Below are 23,441 nucleotides of genomic sequence, written 5' to 3' on the forward strand. Positions count from 1 at the left end.
TCAATGGCACCGCAGCCACGCCCCCCACCCGCAGTGCGATCGCCCGCACCTTAGTGTCAGGCACATTAGTGTCTGCGTTCCGGTCCAGTGCGATCTGCAAAAATGCTGCAAGCACTATTTTTGCAGATCGCACTGGACTGGAACGCAGGCACGTTCCAGGTGTGGGCGATCGCCCTGCTGGCGGGGGGCGTGGCTGCGGTGCCATTGACTTCAATACAACCATCTTAAAGGTAACCCAACTGCTGCACAAGAGAGAGGGGGGACTCGGCGGCATAGCTGATGCCGCCAGGTCAATATCCCCTCCTCTTTATGCCGGCATCCATCACCAAGATGGCAGCCGGCAGTGAAGTATATCACCGTGCAAGCGCGATGATGTGACACCACAGAGATTATAACGAATGCACGGTGGCCGAACCAGGAGACACCCGCCCTGGTGCCGCTGCTGAGGCCTTGTATTTCTCATTCACTGAGCCATATTGCCTGTTCCTCCAGAAACATTGTGAAAAGCCTACTGAATCTGTCATGATGATATAGTATCAGATGAAGTGCTGTTTTTGGTTTTGCCTGGAATTGCTCTTTAACGTGTGATTTTCTAGTTGTTACCCGATGGGCCGTTTTTAATCTCGAGGAAGCTCATGTTACCCGAAGACGTCTGTACGTAATGGACCAGATGCTGTCAGCGCCCTAATTCGTTTTGAGTTTCCTTTTTACCCGTCTTGTCCGACTCCCATAATGAGACTTCCTCCTAGACGGGCAACAATAGGAAACAACGGCTTGTTTACCCACCGAGCCGACTGATCTGAGGGAAAATACTAATGAGCCGCGTATAGAGGCCTGTCTGCTCGGCTTCTATATATAGAAAACGCCAATCTCGCTGGAATTTCATCCTATTATCTGTATCCTGTAAACCCCGTTGTTGACGTAAATAAATCCCCGCTTCTCTCTGAGTTTTAATTTCTATTCTTTTCTAGATGGCTGTGAAGTTTATTGCGATTCAGCAAAATGGCCGCCAATTATCTACCAATCAGGCTGCTCCTTCGACATATCCCGGCAGTGTCCTGAGCTTGCTGACCCCTAAATATGGGGAGTGAGAAGCTCTGAGAGGTTTAGGGTTCAGGCACAAAACACAAATACAGATCTGAAGGCGGCCATATTGTAGAGTATGGGGCCCATGCATGCCCATGTGTTGAGCTGCGTAAACCATTACAAGAAAAATCACGGTCCGCATGTGTAAGTACTTTACACAGTACGCATGTAAACGTTTGTGCTTACATCAACTCATTTATTCAGAGTGACAGGCCAACGTCATTTCGCACCGTCGCCGCTGCTGCCTATACTTTATTTATGTTTACATACCTTGAATGAGTCATTCACTGGGCGGTGGCGGCAATGGAGGGCGCAGAAGAACCTCGGCCTTTAGTAACTCTGAATGAATGGCTTTGTTTATGTACGCATGTTAACTCCCTATCAATTGAGATGCAATACAGACCATTGTTTACGCGGCCAGCAACATCCTGTGTAACTTTCTGCGTCCGTGTGAACCAGCCCTGAGAATGTGATATTGCATTGACACATTGATATCAGGAAAATGACGTTCTTTTACACAAGTAGCTGCGTACACGAATGCACAGCTGCCTACACCAATTCACTACTAGCGGTGGCTGTACTAATTGTGTGCAGTTGTTTCCCGGGCATGGAAATACGTCTAGGGTTTGCCACCCTTTCTTCAAGCTATAGTGCCACATTGCAGGTTTCTTTTTGAGAGTATACCGGAGAAAAGGAGCAGAGACAGCCAGGGAATAGAGAAGAGGCAGCCAGGGGAGAGAGCGAGGAGAGACAGCCAGGGGAGAGAGCGAGGAGAGACAGCCAGGGGAGAGAGCGAGGAGCGAAGGACATGGGAGGGAGCGAGGAGAGACATCCAGAGGAGAGAGCGAGGACAGACAGCCAGAGAAGAGAGCGAGGAGCGAAAGCCATGGGAGAGAGCGAGGAGAGACAGCCAGAGGAGAGACAGCCAGGGGAGAGAGCAAGGAAAGACCCAGGAGAGAGAGCGAGGAGAGATATCCAGGGGAGAGAGCGAGGAGAGAATCCACAGGCATACTTAGTGATGAGGGGACCTTCTGTAGATGAGCTGCAGACCTGTCCTGTGTAAGCGTGAGGCTGTTCACAACCAGGAACACCAGGGCCCCATGGTTGCCCCTGCCTGCCTGACATTTGTGTCCGGGTTTCAGCTGCCATGAAACCCGGACACAGCATTCAAAACCTGGACTGTCCGGGTGAATCCTGGACAGGTGGCAACCCTAAATACATCCGCAGTTTATGTTTTATACCCTCACTTGCCCGTGTGTATGAGGCTTAATAAGTCTAAAACAGCGGTAGTCAATTTACTTGATACAGGGAGCTTTATGTGTGGCCCCTGACATCAAAGGGCCACACATAATATTTAATTAATGTAATGCTGCAGAAAGACTGCATACATGCAACAGGAGATGATCAAAGATGACAGGCATGCTGCAAGAGATGGTTGGAGGCTGCAGGCATGCAATGGGGGATGACCAGAGACTACAGGCATGCTGGAAGAGCTGGTCAGAGACTGCAGACATGATACAGGAGGTAACCAGAGATGGCAGACATGATACAGGAGATGGTCAGAGACAAAAGACATGGTGTAGGAGATGGTCAGAAACTGGAAAAATGCTGCAGGAGATGGTCAGAGAATGCAGATATGTAACAGGAGATGGTTATTGACTAGAGACATTTGACAGGAGATGGTCAGGGACTGCAGACATGCAACAGGCAAGCTGCAGGAGTTAGAGGCTGCAGACAGGCTATAGGAGTTGTTGGGGACTGGAGACATGCATGAGTAGACTGATATAGACTGGAGACATGTGCTAGAGATCACTGCAGAAAAAGTAGGATCTTGTAAAAGGAATAAAGCAAACCATTCACCTACTAAGAATATTTTCCTTCACTGCCCTGAGTAAGCACCTAGGTAAGGAAAACACAGGCTTCTGTGTGCAGGGAACCCAAGGACCACACAATATATGCTAGAAGGGCGATATGCGGCCCCTGGGCCCCAGTTTGGGCAATAGGGGGTCTGGATGTTGAGTCAACCCGGCTCCGTCACCCACTCAGCAGGTCATGTTCGCCGAGTTGTCCTTCTGTTGAATAAACATTACATGTAATTGGATTTAATCAGCAGGTAATTGCATTATGCCGGCAGCATCGCGGTACGCAGGTAATAGACGCTCCAGAATTCGCTGGGAGGCAGCGGATGGATGCACAGGCAGGAATGTGGAATATTGCATCGGCGGGGGGTGGGGATGGTAGGATGGATTCTTGTAAGGATTATGACAGTAATCAGCCTGCAGTGCTCCATTAAACAATGAACAGAAGGGATGTCATTCCCCTGGCTGAGGTCAGGCCGGGTCGCTGCTCTTTGATTGTAGGGTCAGATTAGGACGCAGCATTCCAAGAGGACACCCAGGACCTCTGCACTGATGATGAACACATGTGGCTTTGTTCACAAAGATAACACACTAGAATAGGGATCTTTATCATCAAAAAGTTACAATTATTTTTCCCATCTGAAAACCAAATTGGATCAACCTGAAAGAAAAGATTCTTGTCTTGTTAAGGCTGGGCACACACCTTACAACCATCGCAAGACTTTCGTCTTGTGATGGTTGTAAGGTACTTAAAAAAACGTACGATCTGCCTATCTTGGACAGGCAGATCGTACTTGCGATGATCGCAAGCCGCGCCCCCCTGAGGGGCGGGCTTCTGATGACCGCAATGCCGAACGGGCAGTGTGCGCTTGCGCACACCGGCCCGTCCGGCTTTTATCTTACAAACATGCTACACACCCGCCGAACATCGTACGAGTTTTCAAACATGTTCGTAAGTTTAAAGTCGTGCAACCTTACAGTAGTAGAGGTCGCATGCTTCCACACACCTTACGATAATCGTACGATCGCGGGATTTCCCGCGATTATCATACGATTATCGCAAGGTGTGTGGGGACCTTAAGGCTTTAGGGTCCGTTCACACGAGGTGCGCTGAGCTGCGTTGAGACTGCTTTGGTCAATGCAGATCAGTGCAGCTCAGTGGACCTGATATAGGAGGGTAAGGATGCAATGAAGTCAATGTTCTCTATGTGGTATAAAAATACCAACCAAACCAAAGTATCAACTTTTATTCCACGAGGATCTGTACTAAAAGCAACCTCTGCGCCCCATTCACGCCATAGCTCTGTGTTGCGTAAAAATGTATAGACATGTGCGATTAGTTTAGTTCCGAATCAAAATTTGGACGAATTCTCCGAAATTAAGACATTCGGACACATCCGAATTTCCGAATCCCAATGCACCCAAATGTGTCCTAATCCCGTCCGATTTTCATTCAAAAACTAAACTGAATCGGACATGTGACTTTTCTGGCCAATCGGATGTTTTTTTCGGTTTAATGCATCTGAATGGGTCTGAACACGAATTGTCGTTATGGCAACATGGGAGCCATATCCAGTATATACATATAATACTAAAGCTGAGGCTCCCAGACCCGAATGGCATTCGGAATGCGAATTTCCGTATTGCATTTGTGAGCTCCCGTCCCGCATGCCATTTGGGTCTGAGAGCTTCAACTTTAGTAATATATGTATATGGTTTTCTGTTTTACTCGCAACAAATATTCGTAAACTCATCCGAAACTAACGAAATTCGGATTTCGTCCGAATCCAAAACCCAAACCGAACTGAATTTCGGATCCGAATTCCGAAATATCCGAACCGAAGTTTTCCGCAGCTTACATGTCTAAAAAATGTAGCATGTCTGTATTTTTACATGCATGTCAGCGCACCACAGCGCATCACATCGCAACGTGTTAAAGAATGTGTCATTTTGTGACACTTTAATAAAATGAAAAAAGAAAAATAAGGTAAAAAGTGTGATACATTGTAACAATGCTTCACACCACCCCTACACAACGCACACATATGGAGCATAAGGTGTGTGGGTTGGCGTGAAGGAGCCCTGGCGCAAACAAAAGCCCATCGACACGAGATAAGGATACTGAGATGTGAAAATGAGATTCACATGGCTGAAAATAAAGATCGTAATGCTTGTTTAAAACCTTGTGACTTGAGCAGTTTGAGGGCCCTTTCACACCAGAGCGTTGCGCTAATCGCATGCTATCGCTAGGGTGCAGTTTCATGTTGCTAAGTGCCATTAGTTTCAATGGTACCCCAATGCACCTCCTGGTGTCTATGAATTGCATGCATGCACTACATTTTTCCCACTGTGCCACAATGCATGGTGCTGCAGTACTGTTTGTTGCGCTGCAACACACAGCCACCGGGAAGTGCGTTGGGGTGCTATTGAAATTACTAGCAACACAATGCACCTAATTCATGGTCAGGGCTGGATTAAAATAGTGGCTACTGGAGCGCCAGCTCCAGGACCACCATTGAAAATAGGCCCAGCCGACCTCGATCACCTCGTTATGCCTGATGGCAAACCGTGCCGGCCAGGCTGAACATAATCAGGCAGAGGTGCCGGCGGCTCTCTAATCAGAGGCTCCAGCCACCTATTTAGAGAGCTGCCTCTGCTGCCTCCCATATGACCGACAACACCAGGCCCATGATGGTTTTATCTGGTCCTGCACACGGTGCCGCATGCTAGATGTGTTGCGTGATAGCAAGGGCTAAATTCACAGTAGGGGCTCAGTCACATGGGTGTGCATGTCCGTACGGCATGCATGCCTGTGCGAACACTCGATCCCAGCAGGGACAGGTGCTGCATGTAATTGCAAAGACCTGGAATCAGGTTTTTGCACAGGCGTGCATGCCTTGCGGACGTGCACGCCCTGGTGAATGAGCCCAAACAAGTGATTAGCGCAATGATGCGGTGTGAATGGACCCTGAAACTTTTATTTGCTGTTCGCAATTTACTAATATCGTACAACTAATGATGGGTGTCCCTTTTGTTGCTGCATTTACTCTCCCCATGTGCACTCCATTGATCATTTACAGAACGCCTTGTGTCCTGTGTAGAAAATACAAGACGTTTTGTGAATGGTCAGAGTGCTGAGTGAGCGACCCGCTTTTTTTCTTCTCTGTACTGGAGCCAGGACTGTGAGTTTTGCTGGTGGAAGTTGGGCGCTTACAGAAGGGTTGGGGGTGCATACAAATAAACGTTTTAACTAATGGAGCAGCCAGACACAGAAAAGACACCCATCATTAGTGGTAAGATGTTAGTAAATTGCAAAAAGTTTTTTTTTACCGAAGTTGCGCTTTAGTTGTTGTTATGGACTCATTCGCACTCATGCGCGGTGACCCATGTTTCCTGCATCAGAACAACGCAGGTCACAGGAAACAATTGTTTTCTATGTGCCCTGTTCACACTGCAACACTGGCTTGAGGCAAGTTGCAGTGTGTTGCAGAAAACCACAGACTTGATGCGCTTTTCTGCAATGCAGCAGAACTCACCTGAAGTGACCGCCGGTCACGGCGATGCAACTCAGCTGCGGTGCATTAACTTAAATGAAATGTCATATTGTAACACTTTATTAAAGTTTAAAAAAATGTAAACAGTATGTTAGTAGTTAGTGCAAACGCTCCCTAACTGTCACAATGGGTCACATGACCTTGTGGTGCCTCATCTGGTCAGTTATCACAATGTGCGGTCTACCTTTATTTGGGTTTTTCCTGAGCCTGACGGTTTTTATTGACGTTTGTTCGGCTGCCCCGATGCCTCTAAGGTAAGTCTTAATTCCCCACACTGACCTTTTATTATAAATGCATATGACCCTAAACTTTAAAACAATACAAACAAGTAGATCCGTTTGGGCTCATGCACACGGCCTGCGTCTTTATCAGTGGGGAGTAGCCACAGCAGGGACAGGCCCTGTTATCTCCTCCTTGCAGGATTTCCTTCTGTATAACAGCAGAGACATCAATTACTATTCTATAGGGAAGCTACTGACCCCAGTAATTATGGCTTTTGGCTCTACAGGGTTCTTTGTCTGGCCCAACCAGTGTGCATCTGAGGGGCCACACATAAGTACATTGTTCTTAGGAATATGTGCATGTATCTTATAATACATATTTCCATCTTGTTAAATAATTGCTGCTCCTCCCATCTGTAGCAGAGGTCGCCGGGATGCAAACGAGGAGCCTTCACTGACGTTGAAGGTCGAACATTATGGCCAAGATGATGGTGAGGAAAATTTGGCAAATGTGATAGGGATGGAGTACCTGATGGGTTAGCCGTCATTTCCCAGATCTCATTAGCTGACACAGCTCGGAGTGTATATCAAGGCAAAGGTTTTCTTTTTATGCCGGGTCTTTATTATGCGTCGGGTATTTATTATGTGACGGCTATTTACTATGTGACGGCTATTTATTATGTGTCGGTTATTTATTATGTGATGGCTATTTATTATGTGTCGGCTATTTATTATGTGACGGCTATTTATTATGTGATGGCTATTTATTATGTGTCGGCTATTTATTATGTGTCGGCTATTTATTATGTGTCGGGTATTTATTGTTAGTGCTTTTTCCTGGTGACTATTGAAAATCTGCCAATGGGGACACCTGTACTGCTGCCAACTGTCTAAGATTTGAATTGCCCTCACTTTAGGGAGGTTTTCTCTCACTTCCTGTTGCATCTCTAGGATAGGAAGTTAGGGGAACTCACCCCAACAGGACACTGATTGCAAAAAAAAAAAATCTGATAAGGGTTTTAACCATTTTTTTATCCAAAACTTAAAAATAAAAATGTTGGCCTGTGTATACAATGCAAGGTCCTAATTGATGTTATTCCTCACTTCCTGTCCTGCTGACAACCATTGTACCAGAGAGGAAGTGAAGGAAAATCTGCAGCAGGGACACTTACAGAAATACATTGCTGGAACATGTATATCAGAGGCACTGGGTTTGATTTATCGGTAGTTCATGGTTAAGCAAACTGGGTTCATAAGGAGTGCTGTATCTCCGGTGAGGCTGCTGTCAATGAAACTGGGGGCCGTTATATTAAGGGCTCGAAGTTTAGGGCTCATGTGTTAAAAGTCAAATGAGACCGGCAGACCAAAAACCACTGTCATTTATAAGAGACGTGCATAAAACATATTCTCCGTGCTGCTTAGAGCTGGCGTGGGAACTGAAGCTGTCCCACGCCGGAACTATAACAAGAACTGACTGATCACATGACCACTGATCTCTCAGCTCTCAGTTTCTGTTCCCTACAGAGAGCAGCAACTGTCAGTCAGGGATTTCCGCCTACCCCTCCAGTGCTCATTGAAGGGACAGACAAGAAAGGGGGGCGGGCACAGCTGGCTCTGGCTATATAGAGGCAGAGCCAGCTGTCACTTGGGCACCTTCCCTGTTGCAACGTGGCTCTGCACTGTCAGCTGATAGCAGGGACTACAAATCCCAGCAATACATTATACAGCAATGCAGAATAATATGCAGCTACATACTCTGTGCAGGCTCTCAGTTGGGCTGTATGGGCTCTCAGGTGGGCTGTGCGGGGTCTTAGGAGGGCTGTGTGGGTTCTCACCATGGGTCCGTATGGTCTTGTGGGAAGATGCGGTTGGCATGGTTCCACAGGAAGTACAAGCACTTGTGAAAATGCCCAATATCAATATTGATACCATTATTGGTGCCGATACTGAAAATGGCAGGTGAGGCTCTGCCTCACTGGTTTGGTGGCGTAGTTTTTTGCCGCCCCCATGAAAAGTGCCGCCCAAGGCAAATGCCTTGTTTGCCTTGCGGCACATACGCCTCTGTGCGTGTCAGTATCTTATGGAATGAACAAAGGAGCATTATAATTGAATAGTAATAACGATTATCTCAGGGATGAACTACATCAATGTTCTTCTATATCCTCAGTTTATGGCGCTCTCCCGCACTATCCAAAATTTCCCCCACCTGTAAAAAAGAAAGCAGCCGGATCGACAAGCTCCCACGCATAAAACAAAAGGTACCGAAGCGATTTTTGAAGAGTTATAGTCTGTTGACTTTGTCATGTAAAGCTTCTTTCTATCTGACGCTTCACATAAGGTAATAATAACATCTCCACACATTGCAAAGTCAAGGTGTGCTGCAAAGTTACATCTGAACCACCTATGGAAAGTACAATACACTGCCAACCCTTGTGAGAAGCTTTCAATGGAAACAGCCATTCCTGGCAGACCGCATGAGTTTTGGTGCACTCAATGTCCTGAAACAAGTACACGGCACATAGGATGCAAGGGGCCTCCCCAATCAGAGCTTTCTCCCGCAAGAGACCCTGTGGCCAGACCTTTAATTCCAATAAAAATCCTCCCATAAGTGTCCCCTTAACGTATATATGAGACATGTTATTTACCTGCAAAAGTCTCACTTGTGTAGACATCCAAAAGCCCGAGGCTGCTGGTGGGTGCCGCCATCTTCAATATGATGTCAGCAGTCCCAGCAGACTCAAAGCTGTCACTCAAGTGACACTGTATAGTATCCCTCTTCGCCCCTACTCCAGCAAATACATAAAAGGAAGCAGGGCTTTTATAATGCATCTGGGGCAGCACCGCAGCCTCCTGACATTCTGGTCTGTGCCACTTCTTCCCGCATGGAAACCTTCCAGTAGACCACAATAGGAGTGGAGCAAGAGGGTTGAATCATTTATTTCTGAATACGTAAGGTTATGCATATTAGACCTCAGAAAAGCTCTGATGGGTGAGGTTGGGGACAAGACGTCTGGCCTGTAGAATCACTTTGCTGCAGTTTAGGTGTTCCCAGAATACCAGGACCAGGTACCATCATGGTTGTCCGGTCTGCCCAAGTAATGACTAAATCAAGTACAATATTCCTTTGCAGCTATACTCTGTCCTTATCATGTATTTTCAAGCTAATTTATTGAATGTATAATAATATGTAATATGATCTAATACAGTACAAAACAACATAGTAAAAGATAATGTATTTTTTTCCAGATCATTGAGAGCTACCGCAGTATCTTCGCTTCCATCACTGCACCAACCATGGGAAGGACTCAGTTTAGTTACAGTTCAGAAATAAATATTCAGCTTTAATTTCTGTCAGCACCATTATTGTGCTGTTGTTTGATCTTGTAATCCATGTCATGTGATGTCTGTATCCTGCAGCATACTAGACATGTAAGCTGTGGAAAAATTTGGTTCGGTTCAGGTATTTCGTTATTTTGGCATTCAGGATTCGAATCCGAAATTCAATTCGGTTCAGGTTTCGTATTCGGTCGAAAACCGAATGTAGTTAGTTCCGGATGAGTTTACGAATATCCGTTGCGAATACCACAGAAAACCATATACAGATATTAATACTAAAGCTGAATCTCCCAGACCCGAATGGCATTTGGGATCCGAATTTCCGAATTGCATTGTGGAGCTCCCGAATGCCATTCGGGTCTGGGAGCCTCAGCTTTAGTAATATATGTACATGGCTCCCAGACCAGAATGGCATTCGGGAGCTCCCTAATGCAATTTGGAAATTCAGATCCCGAATGCCATTTGGACCTAGGAGCCTCGGATGTGTCTGAATGTCAAAATTTCGGAAAATTCGTATGAATTTCAATTCGGAACAAAACGAATAGCAACCCAGGCGGCCGCTCTGGGGCCCAGGGCACAGGGGGACCCGGCCAGGACATTCCCCTCATGCCGCGCGGCCAACCTGGGTCGAGAGAGAGTCTGTGGTGGGCTCTGCAGGGTCACTCTCAAGTGGGCTGTTTGAGTTATCATGTGGGTGTAACTAGAAATCACAGGGCCCCATACAAATTTTGCTATGGGGCCCTGTGATTTCTAGTTATGCCTCAGGGTGGTGCCATTTTTAGGGCAGGCGTTACCATGTGGTAATGCCAAACTGGTCATTCCTAGGTTGTCACTCTCCTGTGAACACAATAATAGAACACGATAATTAATACATAATTAAGATCTTTTCTCTTAGCTAGGGGCGCAGAACAAATACACTCTTTTTTTGTGTGTTTCTTGTCTCCATTCATTACTTAACACCCTAGTTCCCTAACCTGTGGCTCAAGGGCCACATGAGGCCCTTTGGTACTGGCTCTGTGGCCTTTGCCAACCTCAGTAGTGAGTAGCGTTTGTTAAAGAGGCTTTAATGATAGCGATGTTTAGCAGTCTCATGTAGCATGTCTTCAGTCTCTGACCACCTCCTGTGGTGTGTGTTCAGTCTACAGCCACCCCATGTTGAATGTCTACAGTCTCCGATCATCTCCTCCAGTGTGTCTGAAGTCTCTGATAGTCTTCTGTCATATACTGAATATTATGTGCGGTCCTGCGAAGCTGTGAGGGGCCACAGTTGAAGACCCCTACACCCTGTAAGTTGACAACCATGGATTTAAACAGAGAGCTTAAACACATGATCGCGAAAGGTCCAGTTGTGTGTGATTAATCCATACTCCATGTACTTGTGTAGCTTCCCCCATAGGGAGCCATGCGTTTCATCTGTGCAGCCATCAGTTACTATTCTTAGTGAATAATCACTAGTGATTTTGCTAGTGTGACTTGGCTAGTGTGCTCTTGCTGTACATGTGTGTGTTTTTTTTTACCAAAGTAAGTTTAGCACAGCTTGCAGTGCCCGTACAAGGTCATACAGTGTCCAGGGTAAGGAAGCCAAACTGCATTCCCCTCACCCCGGTTTATTACGCATGATTCACTGCACACCCGTTTATCTTATGCATTTGGGATCCCACTCCCATAGATCTTTGCACTTGGCTGCTTGGGAAGCTCATAGGCAGATGCTTGTTCAGCCAATCTTTTTAAAAGTTTTGCGAACGTCTAAAATCAGATTTTCAAAAGAAAAACTACAACCTCCTAACTGTTAGGCCTCATTCACACTGGAATCAGCCCGCATGTACAACTCTGTGCTGCGTGCACGGCCATATCGGGCAGCTCCCGGAAAGGACAGGTACTGCGTGTGATTAGTACGCAGCCCCTGTCCTTCTCTATGGGACTACGCGGCCGTACCCCGTCCTATGCTCACCCGCCCTGCACGTCGGTGCGGGTGAGCGTACTCGTACGTTGACAGGATGGATCCTGTCTTCGTCTGAGCCGGGACACACGCACCTGTACGGACCGGCACTTGAGGTGAGCATAGGGGGGTGTATGGCCGCATATTCTCATAGAGAAGGACAGGGGCTGCGTACTAATCACATGCAGCACCTGTCCTTCCCTAGAGCTGCCCAATACGGCCGTGGGCGCAGCACAGAGCTGTACGTGTTGGCCTTTTCTAGTGTGAATGAGGGCTTACAGCCAAGGAAGGTGCCATCTTGCCCTCCATGTGGATTGCAGTTGACATGGTGCTGTACATGTGATCAGGCTTGAAATTTCGGTTGGGAGCTGAAATAAGCACATTAGCAACCCTGAGTTTCCTTGAAAGTAACTGTTTTGGGAGACCATTACATTGGTGGGTCTGGTTCCGCTTTTACCGGAAGGGCCATTGTGTTACAGAGCAGCAAACAATGCAGAATTGTGCATAATGATTTGGGAAGCTCCTGTTGGCCTAGATGGACAAGATGATGGAGTACAAACACAGACGAAGTCACTCACCTTTAAAAATGCTACCAGAGATATTAAGATGGAAGAATGGGATCTGGTGGCACTAGAAGTCAAGCTAAGGGTTATCAGGCAACAGCCAAAGCAGATATAAGGAAGATAACAGCCTTTGGAGCCTTTCTCCTAGTAGCTTTTTGGGAAGCCAACAATAACACTGAAATGTGTCGTCGGCTTCAGACATCCAAATTAATTAAATGTGGTGAAATTTTAACATTATCCAATTTCCAGGATCATCTCTAACGGCTAAAGTATTGTACATTGAAAGTCTATGAAGAAATTGTGGTGTGTTAAGAATGATTTATTTCCATTAGCTTTGGATATTTTTGTATATTATATTTCAGTGTATTGCAGTATTTTTCCAATATTGTACATTTTGCTAAACTCTGAGAATATACACACAATTACAGTGGGCATCAAAGAAAACGAGTCAATTAAACCAACAACAAACAAGGAGATCCAGCAGAGGAGACTCGGGTACAGATCAGTGGAACAAGAAAATGATGTACAAATGAGGGCAGGCAGAGACACGGGGGTATGAAATATGAAATATTTGATCAGGGTTTGTATTAACTGTTAAAGATAAAAATGGTGAGCTGACCAAAGATGACATCTCCGGAAAACTCAACCTGTTCTTTGTAGGGCTGCAACAACTAATCGACATAATCGATTATAATCGATTATTGAAAAAGTTGTCAACTTTTTCAATAATCGATTAATCGGCTTCCGATCAGTTGGCCCTGTTCACGGCTCCACACACGCTGCGCACCGCACCTCTTCCCCACCTCACGCTCGCCGCTGCCAGACCCGCCCGCCCGCATCCACGCCGCACCTCCTCCCCGCCTCACACTCACCGCCCGCCCACATCCACGATTGGCACAGGGACGCGGGGAGATGTAGTAAGGAGGAGCAGGTGTGGGGGGATGACAGCCGCTGATAGACAGGTCCGATCTCAGAAGCAAGTTGCTGGAAGACTGCTCAGGTAAGCCTGCACTTCCCACACATGGTGCTCTATAATGTATTGCTGGGATTTGTATTCCTCTATAGCTGATGGTACATTGTGCTGTATATTATACATAGGAATACACATCCAGCAATACATTATACACTGTATGTATAATGTATTGCTGGGATTTGTTGTATTCCTATATAGCTGGTGATATTCTGCATTGCACTGTATAGAGGACTACAAATCCCAGCAATAATACATTATACAGTGCAATGCAGAATACCACCAGCTATAATGTACTATTGCTGGGATTTGTTGTAGTCCTCTATAGCTGGTGATATTCTGCATTGCGCTGTATAATGTACTATTGCTGGGATTTGTAGTCCTCTATAGCCGGTGCCATTCTGCATTCATTGCTGTATAATTTTACACTTTCCTTTTCACTATATTGCACACCACACTATTTTATTCCACCGCTCCAAGCTTGCTCCTGTGATTGACTACAATCTCAATACAAACTAGTAGCCCATCACTGGAGCCATTTTTAATTTTTTTTTTATTGTTTATCCGATTAACCGATTAATCGAACTTAATAATCGGCTAACTAATCGATTTTGAAAATAATCGTTAGCTGCAGCTCTAGTTCTTTGTGCATGAAGGTTCACTCTAATGGCCGCTCCACCAGCCTTTATTGTGTTCCCCTGACTCCCCCACCAATTCATTCAGCCTCCAGAAACAAAGAAAATGAGCCCTTCGTTATCTCTAATTTGTAGTTTAGAGTTTGCACAAGGTTGAGGGTTCTCTCCACCCCCCATGTGACAATGCTAGTTGCCCAAGCGGCCAATCACCAAAAGCCACCAGAGTCACGTTGATGGACAGGAGAGTTAATCACATGCTCCACCACTTTTCTTTGCTTCTTGTGGCCAAACAGAAACAGAGAGTGATGAGATGATGATGATGAGTATATGTTGCTCGCTTCCCGGCCTTTTGGCTAAGATCAGGTGTAGTATCAGTTTTTGGAGAGGAACAGCTCCATCCTTTCGGGAGGATGGTTGCTTAGTACTCTCTGAAGTGAAGGTGGGCATTGGGGGGGTTCCATCTGTGGTGGGAACTGATGCCTCCTGATAGGGATGGGTCTGCTCTTGTCTGGCCGGAGGGTTTGGGGAGCGCAGAGGCCCACGGTGCTTTGCCCCCTGGGGGTAGCGTCCTAGGGTGTCCAGGAAAATCACTTGGATTTGGGACCCCATTTGATTCACCGTCACTAGGTCACGGCACCTAAAGTATTTTCTGCATCACGCCTCTTTGGTAGGCCTTCTGGCTAGCCCGGGGCATTTTTATACCTTGTCCCGCACTTGGCACTTTTTTTTATGCAGGATTGCACTTTTTGACTCCACAGATGACAGAGGGTGCGGGTACCTTTGGGACCTGTCCTGATGTTAGGGGGGAGGTTCTGTGGTCTTCACGGGCATCTCTGCCTTCCCCCCCTTAGGGGTCTCTCTCCAGGAAAGCCCCTACCCAGTACACGTGAGACCTACTTCGGTAGGGCCCTGAGGATCGGGGTCCGCCGGCCTTTGGGTAGGTGGACCTGAGTTAGTTCTTACCCCTGCCAGGAGCCTTGCACCCCGGGGGGTTCAGGAATTCGAGGTGTTGTGATTTCATGATTCATTTATTTTGTTCACAGGGGAAGTACGTCTTCGTATGCACACATTGCAGACCTTAAAATAATAAAACAAATGCTTCTGGTGGGGCTGCCAATAAAAACAAACCTTTCATTTTTCCCTGCATAGGCAAAACATGGGTTTTCTTTAATGCCATGGTGGCAGATGCCCGTTCTGCCAAAGTGTTCTGTCACCAGAAGGTCAACCCTAGTGTACCTAAACCCAAGAACGAATATGTGATATATTGCACCTTAGCAGTCGTTAGATATGGTGGCTGCATTCTTTTTCTTAGGCTAGTCTTCCTTCCATTAACATTCTTCTATTCTTCTATTAACATTAACCTTCTTCTATTCTTGAGTGACAAGAACACTCATTGTACCGTATCTACAAAAGAACAACGTTGTTACCCTAGGACAGGAATTATTTTAGGACTACAGAACACCTCTCTTCATCTCCATTATATAGGCCGAGGTGTTTTGTAGTCCACATAGGTAACTTGAGTAGGTGGATAAGACTTCAGAGTGCACAGAATGTAGGGCAGCACTGAATTGTTGACAGGATCAACATGTAGTCTTTTTGCACTTATCAAACACATAACAAAATGCTTCCAATATAATATTTAAAAGACCTAAAGGAAGCGAATGGTAAATCAAAAATCAATGCTGTCTATTGATAAAGTGTGTTCCGTATCTCACCCACACAAAGCTCTGCAGTGGAGTATTGCATGCCCATAATTAGATACATCACATTGAACGGCCTGCAAGAAAATGTAGATTTTTTTCTAAGATATTGCCAGCAGCAGTCTTGATTTTTTGTAGGTTGGGAGGTTGTCTAAAGCTGGCCATACACCCGGTGGCTTCACTAGGGGAGTGCGGGGGGCACGGCCCGCACCCGGGTGACACCATTGGAGGGGTGACACCAAAATGACTGACAGTCATTTTGGTGTCACCTCTTCTGAAACGTCGGGTACTCGGTCATGGACCAAGAGCCCGACAGTTGCACGAGAGAGGAGCATACCTCATCCCGCTGGGTGAACGACCCATCCTCTCTCTGCCAGTGTACATCACCAAGACAGCTGCCAGGCAGTTATCACCAAGATGGCCGCGTATGCACGTGATGCAGCTCAAACGTGGGTGATGACGTCCCGCACATGCGCGATGACATCACAGCAGATTGTCACCCAGTACCAGCTTCGGGTGACACCCGGCCTCAGGACGCCCCTGCATACACTGGTAGATATTTCTATGAACATTCATACGAAAAATCTTTTTAGAACATTCAATAATGCGATCAGAGATGTGACAAATCTTGTTTGCAATTTCTTTGGATTTAAAGGAGAACTATGGGGTTAAGGCTTTTCCCCATAGTTCTCCTTAGGGTAACGGGAGGACACAAACTAGCGTCCTCCCGTCACCCTAGGCTCGCGGTATACTGAGACGCCGCAGCTGAAGCGGATCCCGACAATTGTGCCGGGATCCGCCCAGCTGCGTGACTGACAGCTGGCTCTGCCTATCTAGAGGCAGAGCCAGCTGTACCCGCCCCTCCCCCGTCCGTTCCGCCAGTCAGCGCTGGCGGATCAGAGCGGGGATGGGGGAATCCAGCCCCTCCCCTGTCACGGCAGAGAGCCGTGACAGTATCGAGAGGTGAGCGAACGCCGGTATGTGTTCGCTCACTTCTCGATCTACTGAGCCGACCTGTGACAGTCTCATTGTCACAGGTCGGCTAGAACTATGAGGTGAGTGAAAACCACTCACCTCATAGTTCTCCTTTTAACATTCGATTTTGGAATAAATGAAGTCCCCCCGAACAAAACCCACATTCAGTGTTAGAATATGATTAATTCAAGAAAAAATTTCCATCCCGCTCCTTTGATTTTTTTTCATCACAAGAGTCAAAAAGAATCATCGATTTGACCCCATTAACTATGAAAAGAGTACAAAAACGTTCCAAAACCAATTTTTTTCAAAATAAATTCTACTGGTGCACGGCCAGCTTTAGAGATAAGAGGGGGTTGTCCCGATAATATATTTCGGAGTCCATCATCTTTGTCCAGCTCACAGTTCTGTCCCTTGACAGATAATAGATAAAATGACAAAATGCTGCGATCAAATGCCGCTTGATTTACACCTCTGTGTTATTGCCTGGACTCATTTGTAAATGACCTATTTGTTTTGTTGATCTATATCGGTGTCTCCTCATCTCGATCTCCCTATTTATTATTGATTTCGTTTACTTGTGTTCTTTCATGTCCTCTGACTTGTGTATATTATCAGTATGTTATAGCTCAGTTATTTTGTATAACTCTTCCTGATGAAGAGATCTGAGTATCATCAACAGCTTCCACTACAAAATACAGGCAGTCCCCGGGTTACGAACAAGATAGGGGACTGTAGGTTTGTTCTTAAAGGGGTTCTAAACCCTCCATTTTTTTTTGCTTATATCTACTGCTAGCAAGCAGTAGATATAGGCAAGAAGTGTAAAAAAAAAAAAGAACGCTTAAAATCATTTAAAACTTACCTTGTTATCGCCGCTCGCTCCCGCACCGAGAATCAGGAACTGCTCGTACGGCCGCAAAGGATCTTGGGGCGGGCGCATGCGAAATTCCGATTCTCGGCCGAGAGACGAGCAGAGACGGAAGGTAAGTCTATGGACGCGTGCACCCGCCTGCAGACACCGCTGGATCGGAGAGACAGAGCAGTCAGCGCTGGATCGGAGGGATGTCACACCGCTGGAGGGACACATGAAAAAATCCGGAAAGAAGAGGAAGATCGGAAAAAGAGACATCATTTAAGGTAAGTGCTAACATTTACATGGGGGGGAGGGACATTTTTTTTGCCTTTAATGTCACTTTAAGTTGAATTTGTATGTAAGTTGGAACAGGTACATTTTTTAAGTGTAATTCCAGGCCAACATTTTTATTAGTTTTGGATAGCATAGAGAAGGGTTAAAGGAGAACTATGAGGTGAGTGATTTTCACTGAACCTCATAGTTCAAGCCGACGTGTGACAATGAAACTGTCACAGGTCGGCTCAAAAGATCGGGAAGTGAGCGAACACATACTGTCACTAGCTCACTTCTCGATCCTGTCCCCGCAGAGAGCGCTGACTGTCACTCACGGCTCCCTGCAGGGATTCCCCCTCCCCGCTCCGATCCTCCAGCGCTGACTGGCGGAACGGACTGGGGAGGGGGTGGATATAGCTGGCTCTGCCTCTGGATAGGCAGAGCAAGCTGTCAATCCCGCAGCTGTGTATCACGACAGCAATGTCGGGATACGCTCTGGCTGCGGCGTCTCAGTATACCGCGAGCTGTAGCTCGTGGTATACTGAGGTTTGGGTGACGGGAGAACGCTAGTTTGTGTTCTCCCGTGACCCTTAGGAGAACTATGGGGAAAAGCCCTGACCCCATAGTTCTCCTTTAACCCCCTGTAACGTTTGTTTTGCTGCATGTGCCCTGTTCAGAAGATTTCACTTCACTTTCTGTCCCTGTGACAATTAGATTTTGAAAACTGGAAACAAGGATTGGTGATAAAGCTTCAGTGGAGACACCTTTTTCCCATGATAACTCTTACAGGAGTGAATTTCCCTTCCTAGGGGTAGATTTCCTCTCACTTCCTATTGTCTCAAGGACAGGAAGTGAGATTAAATCTTCCTAATGAGGATACAGACAGCAGTAAAAACCTCACAGTGACCCGGAAGAAGAGGCGGGCACCCCTCGTCTACACACCTAAAGAGAGCCAACTTCCTGTAATGTGCGTACAGTACTACGGTCCCTGCATCCTGGGACCCCCTGCTCTACAGTAATAGCCTCCGTTTGTAAGTAGGGGTCGTATGTAAGTCGGATGTTTGTAACTCGGGGAATGCCTGTATACTCAACTGACTGCCTATATCTTCTCTTTCCTTATACTAGCTTTAGCTAATGTGGAAAGTAAGATATTTCCCCAACTATGACCAGACCAAACACATACTGTCACTCGCTCACTTCTCGATCCTGTCCCCGCAGAGAGCGCTGACTGTCACTCACGGCTCCCTGCAGGGATTCCCCCTCCCCGCTCCGATCCTCCAGCGCTGACTGGCGGAACGGACTGGGGAGGGGGTGGATATAGCTGGCTCTGCCTCTGGATAGGCAGAGCAAGCTGTCAATCCCGCAGCTGTGTATCACGACAGCAATGTCGGGATACGCTCTGGCTGCGGCGTCTCAGTATACCGCGAGCTGTAGCTCGTGGTATACTGAGGTTTGGGTGACGGGAGAACGCTAGTTTGTGTTCTCCCGTGACCCTTAGGAGAACTATGGGGAAAAGCCCTGACCCCATAGTTCTCCTTTAACCCCCTGTAACGTTTGTTTTGCTGCATGTGCCCTGTTCAGAAGATTTCACTTCACTTTCTGTCCCTGTGACAATTAGATTTTGAAAACTGGAAACAAGGATTGGTGATAAAGCTTCAGTGGAGACACCTTTTTCCCATGATAACTCTTACAGGAGTGAATTTCCCTTCCTAGGGGTAGATTTCCTCTCACTTCCTATTGTCTCAAGGACAGGAAGTGAGATTAAATCTTCCTAATGAGGATACAGACAGCAGTAAAAACCTCACAGTGACCCGGAAGAAGAGGCGGGCACCCCTCGTCTACACACCTAAAGAGAGCCAACTTCCTGTAATGTGCGTACAGTACTACGGTCCCTGCATCCTGGGACCCCCTGCTCTACAGTAATAGCCTCCGTTTGTAAGTAGGGGTCGTATGTAAGTCGGATGTTTGTAACTCGGGGAATGCCTGTATACTCAACTGACTGCCTATATCTTCTCTTTCCTTATACTAGCTTTAGCTAATGTGGAAAGTAAGATATTTCCCCAACTATGACCAGACCTCCTACTTTTTGCCCAGGGCTGAGGTATACGGCAATGATTTATTTTTATTGTATTTATTTATTTATTGGTCGTGATTCTAAAGTGGTAGGTTTGGCAAATAAATACCCCGGGGGCAGTGACCAGGTTTACCAGGCAACACTAAAAAGTACTTGTGAAATGTATACTTTCTAAAAACGTGTAGTTTCCCAAAAACTATAACCTGCAAAGGGCTATAAAGGAAAGATGTGCATCAAAGTATGTTTCTGGTTCAGAAAACAATTCGAAATATACAACTATTGCTGGACTTTTTGGGGCTAGATGTACAGAAAGGTGTTTAAATAGGTAGATGGGTGGATAAAAGATAGATAGATAGAAAGACAGAAGGATGTCAATTTAATCAAAGAATTCCAACACCTTGCAGTAGAATTGTAGGCACTGTATATATTAAAGACCACAATTTAATCCATTTATATATTCATTAAAAAAAACCTTTAATGTATGTTAAATAATACCTCAATCTGTCACTTGTACAGCATTAGAGGGAAGGACACGACTGTAAGACAATTAAACAGAAGGAGATTGGTAGCAGGACGTGAGGGCACTGGGATGACCTCATCAATGAGCTGCTGCTCCTCTGCTATCAAACCACAGCCTGGGGAGATCCGTGACAAAGCTGTATCGATTTAACTGCAGAGGAGAAAATTGAGGTCACAGAACTGGTGTCAGAGGGTGTGAGAGACTCTCTGTGTCACCAGCAGGTGGCAGAAGGATCTCATCAAGGTGCAACTCTGCTATGTCAGGTCTTCTCCAAAGCCACTGAAGGTGTGCAGCGCTGGGGATTTCCTAAACGGTGACGGCAGACTTGAAGGAAGGGTGAAATGCAGAACAGAATCACAGAGAAGGAATGGAGTCAATTGTATTAAAGTCAGGTAGCAGGAGAGCTGTCTGCATTGTCTCCTCCTGTACATCTGATGTCAGCTTGATTGGAAATGTCACAGGGGGTACAGGGTCACTGTCAACAGCAACTTCTGTAATCCTTAATGGGGCCCCCTTCCATACCCAGGCCTCATAGCAGCCACGTGGGCTGCTTTGGCTATCGTTACAGTATGTGGCCACTCTCAGAATGAGCCAAAACAAGGGAACTGTGAGCATGCAGCCGCCCAAGTATGTTGATACCAGCCCACATACCCCTCAGCGTTGGGGTGAGCTTTAGGAGTGTTTCTTCCACAATAAAGTTCTCACCACAGGGGGGTGCTGGCAAAAGGAGCTTGTGTACCACCTACCTGCCCGCCCTTTCTGAACGTAGGGGTTCCTCAGACAACTAACTAGTTTGCCATGCATGTGAGTAAACGAATGTAAAAACACCACACCAAATTACAAATATTTTATTACCAGTCAGGTCCTGCCACGTTTTGAAACTGTCTAGTGTTGACAGATCAGAGGAAGTTGGGGCACAGGTCCCCCATTCCTTAATGCTTGAACCCCCATTTCCTGTGACATGACTATCCATATTTAGTATAAGTCAGCCTCAGTCCTGGCAGCTTCCTTAGTATGGAGATACCAGCCCACATGCCTGTCATGCTGACCTGGTATGGTCTGGGAGGAGGCAGGCAAGGAAGAAGGAAGTAGTACTTTTATACTTTTAGATAGTAAGCTCTCATGATCAGGGCCCTCCTAACCATCTTGTTTTGAGTTGTATTGTAACTGTACTGTCTCTCTTGATATAGTAAAGTATGGCGCAAACTGTTGACGCTATATACATCCTGTATAATAATAATAATAATAATAATGGGCAGGGCCCTCCTTACCATCTTGTCTTGAATTGTATTGTAATTGTAATGTCTTCCTTATATTGTAAAGCGCTGCGCAAACTGTTGGCGCTATATAAATCCTGTATAATAATAATACTCAAAATTATAATGTGATTTGCCAACATGTACCCTGTTGGTGTATGTGAAGCGTGTGTTTAATGATTGGTTCGCTTTAAAGTTGTACTTTCACAGCAGTATTTGACTAATACAGTTCCGGTATCAGGCTTTCCTTCTGTGTGATAAAAAAGGATCAGTAGAATGAGAAGTAACTGAGGAGCCTCATTATCATAACAAAGCTGGATCTATCCTAGACATCATGTGATAACCTCGAGCGGAAGGGATTATTGCTAATACATGTCATGCTCTTTTAGATGTATGAGATTATTTTTTATAGAGTAGATATAATGTGTCTGTAGTAAATACAATTAAACCTTTAGGAAAGCAACTGACTCTCCTTTGCTCCTATTACTTTTATATTCTCTCATCTCTTCTTCTTCCTTTTCTTTACTTCCCCCTCCTTTCATCCTTTTTTCTCTCCTTGCATCCTTTTCCTTTTCTCTCCTCTCTTCCTTGTCCCTTTTCTTTTCTTTTCTTCTCTTCTCACTTCCTTTTTATTTCCTATCCTTTACTGGGTTCTATTTCCTTTCCCTTTCTTTCCTCTGTTCATATTCATTTATTTTTCCTTTCCTCTCCTCTATCCCTTTTCATTTACAATCCTTTATTCCTTTACCTTTCCTCTGCTCTCTTCCTTTCCTCTCTTCCTTTTCCTTTCTTATCTTCCTTTTCTCACATTTTCCTTCTCTTTTTCCTCTTCTCTTCTACTTTTCTCCTTTCATCTTTTTCTTCCACTATTGCCCCTTTTTTTTTATTCTGCATATTAGGCGATCTGTATGAAATAATTTACCACCAAGACATGTAAACTTGTGGTGAAACTGGCAGCCAAATAATATGATTTGCTAATGTCTACATGTACCAGCATAGTGCTTGTAAAGTGTACTTTTTAATGATAGGTCCACTTTAAAGATGTACTTTGACAGAAGGACGAGGCAATTTCAGTTCAGGTATCAGGCTTTCCATCTAACTGTGTAATAGAAAAGGATCAGTACGAATGATAAGTAACTGAGGAGCCTCATCATCATGAAGAAGCTGGCTCTATTCTAGATGTCATGTGATGACCTCGAGCAGATGGGATTATGGCTAATACGTCTCATGCTCTTTCAGATGTATGAGATTATTTTTTAAAGAGTAGATGTAATGTGACTGTACAAAAAAACTTAAGAAAGGATCAGACTTGTCTCTCCTCCTTTTACTTTTATCTCATCGCCTTTTTTTTCCTTTCTTCTCCTTTCCTTCTTCTTACCTTTCTCCTTCTCCTTTCCTCTTTTTTCCTCCTTTGCTCTGCTCTATTTTTTTCTCTCTCCTTTTTCTATCCTCTCCTTTGCTCCTTTCTCTTCCTGTCTTGTTCTTCTCTCCTTTTTCCTTTTCAGTCCTTTATTCCTTTTACACTTCTCTTCTCTCTTCCTTTTACCTTTTCTCTCCTGGTTTCCTTTTCCCTTTTCTTTCTTCTTCCTCCCCCCCCCCCCCCCCCCCTTTTTTTCTTCCTCTTTTT

General features: G+C 45.7%; 1 long non-coding RNA gene across 1 annotated transcript in view; it reads right to left on the reverse strand.

The window, feature by feature from the left end:
• Positions 1 to 9,396: 9,396 nt before the first annotated feature.
• The window catches only part of LOC108787828, a 19,864-nt gene continuing 5,819 nt past the window's right edge, over positions 9,397 to 23,441 (reverse strand). The window contains exons 2-3 of the long non-coding RNA XR_001941293.1: positions 21,830 to 21,832; positions 9,397 to 9,469 (exon numbers count right to left, since the gene is read on the reverse strand). This is a non-coding gene — a long non-coding RNA (uncharacterized LOC108787828). The remainder of the gene's footprint in view (positions 9,470 to 21,829; positions 21,833 to 23,441) is intronic.

This window comes from Nanorana parkeri, unplaced genomic scaffold, assembly GCF_000935625.1.
Source record: "Nanorana parkeri isolate BGI_ZX_2015 unplaced genomic scaffold, ASM93562v1 scaffold285, whole genome shotgun sequence".
NCBI lineage: Eukaryota > Metazoa > Chordata > Amphibia > Anura > Dicroglossidae > Nanorana > Nanorana parkeri.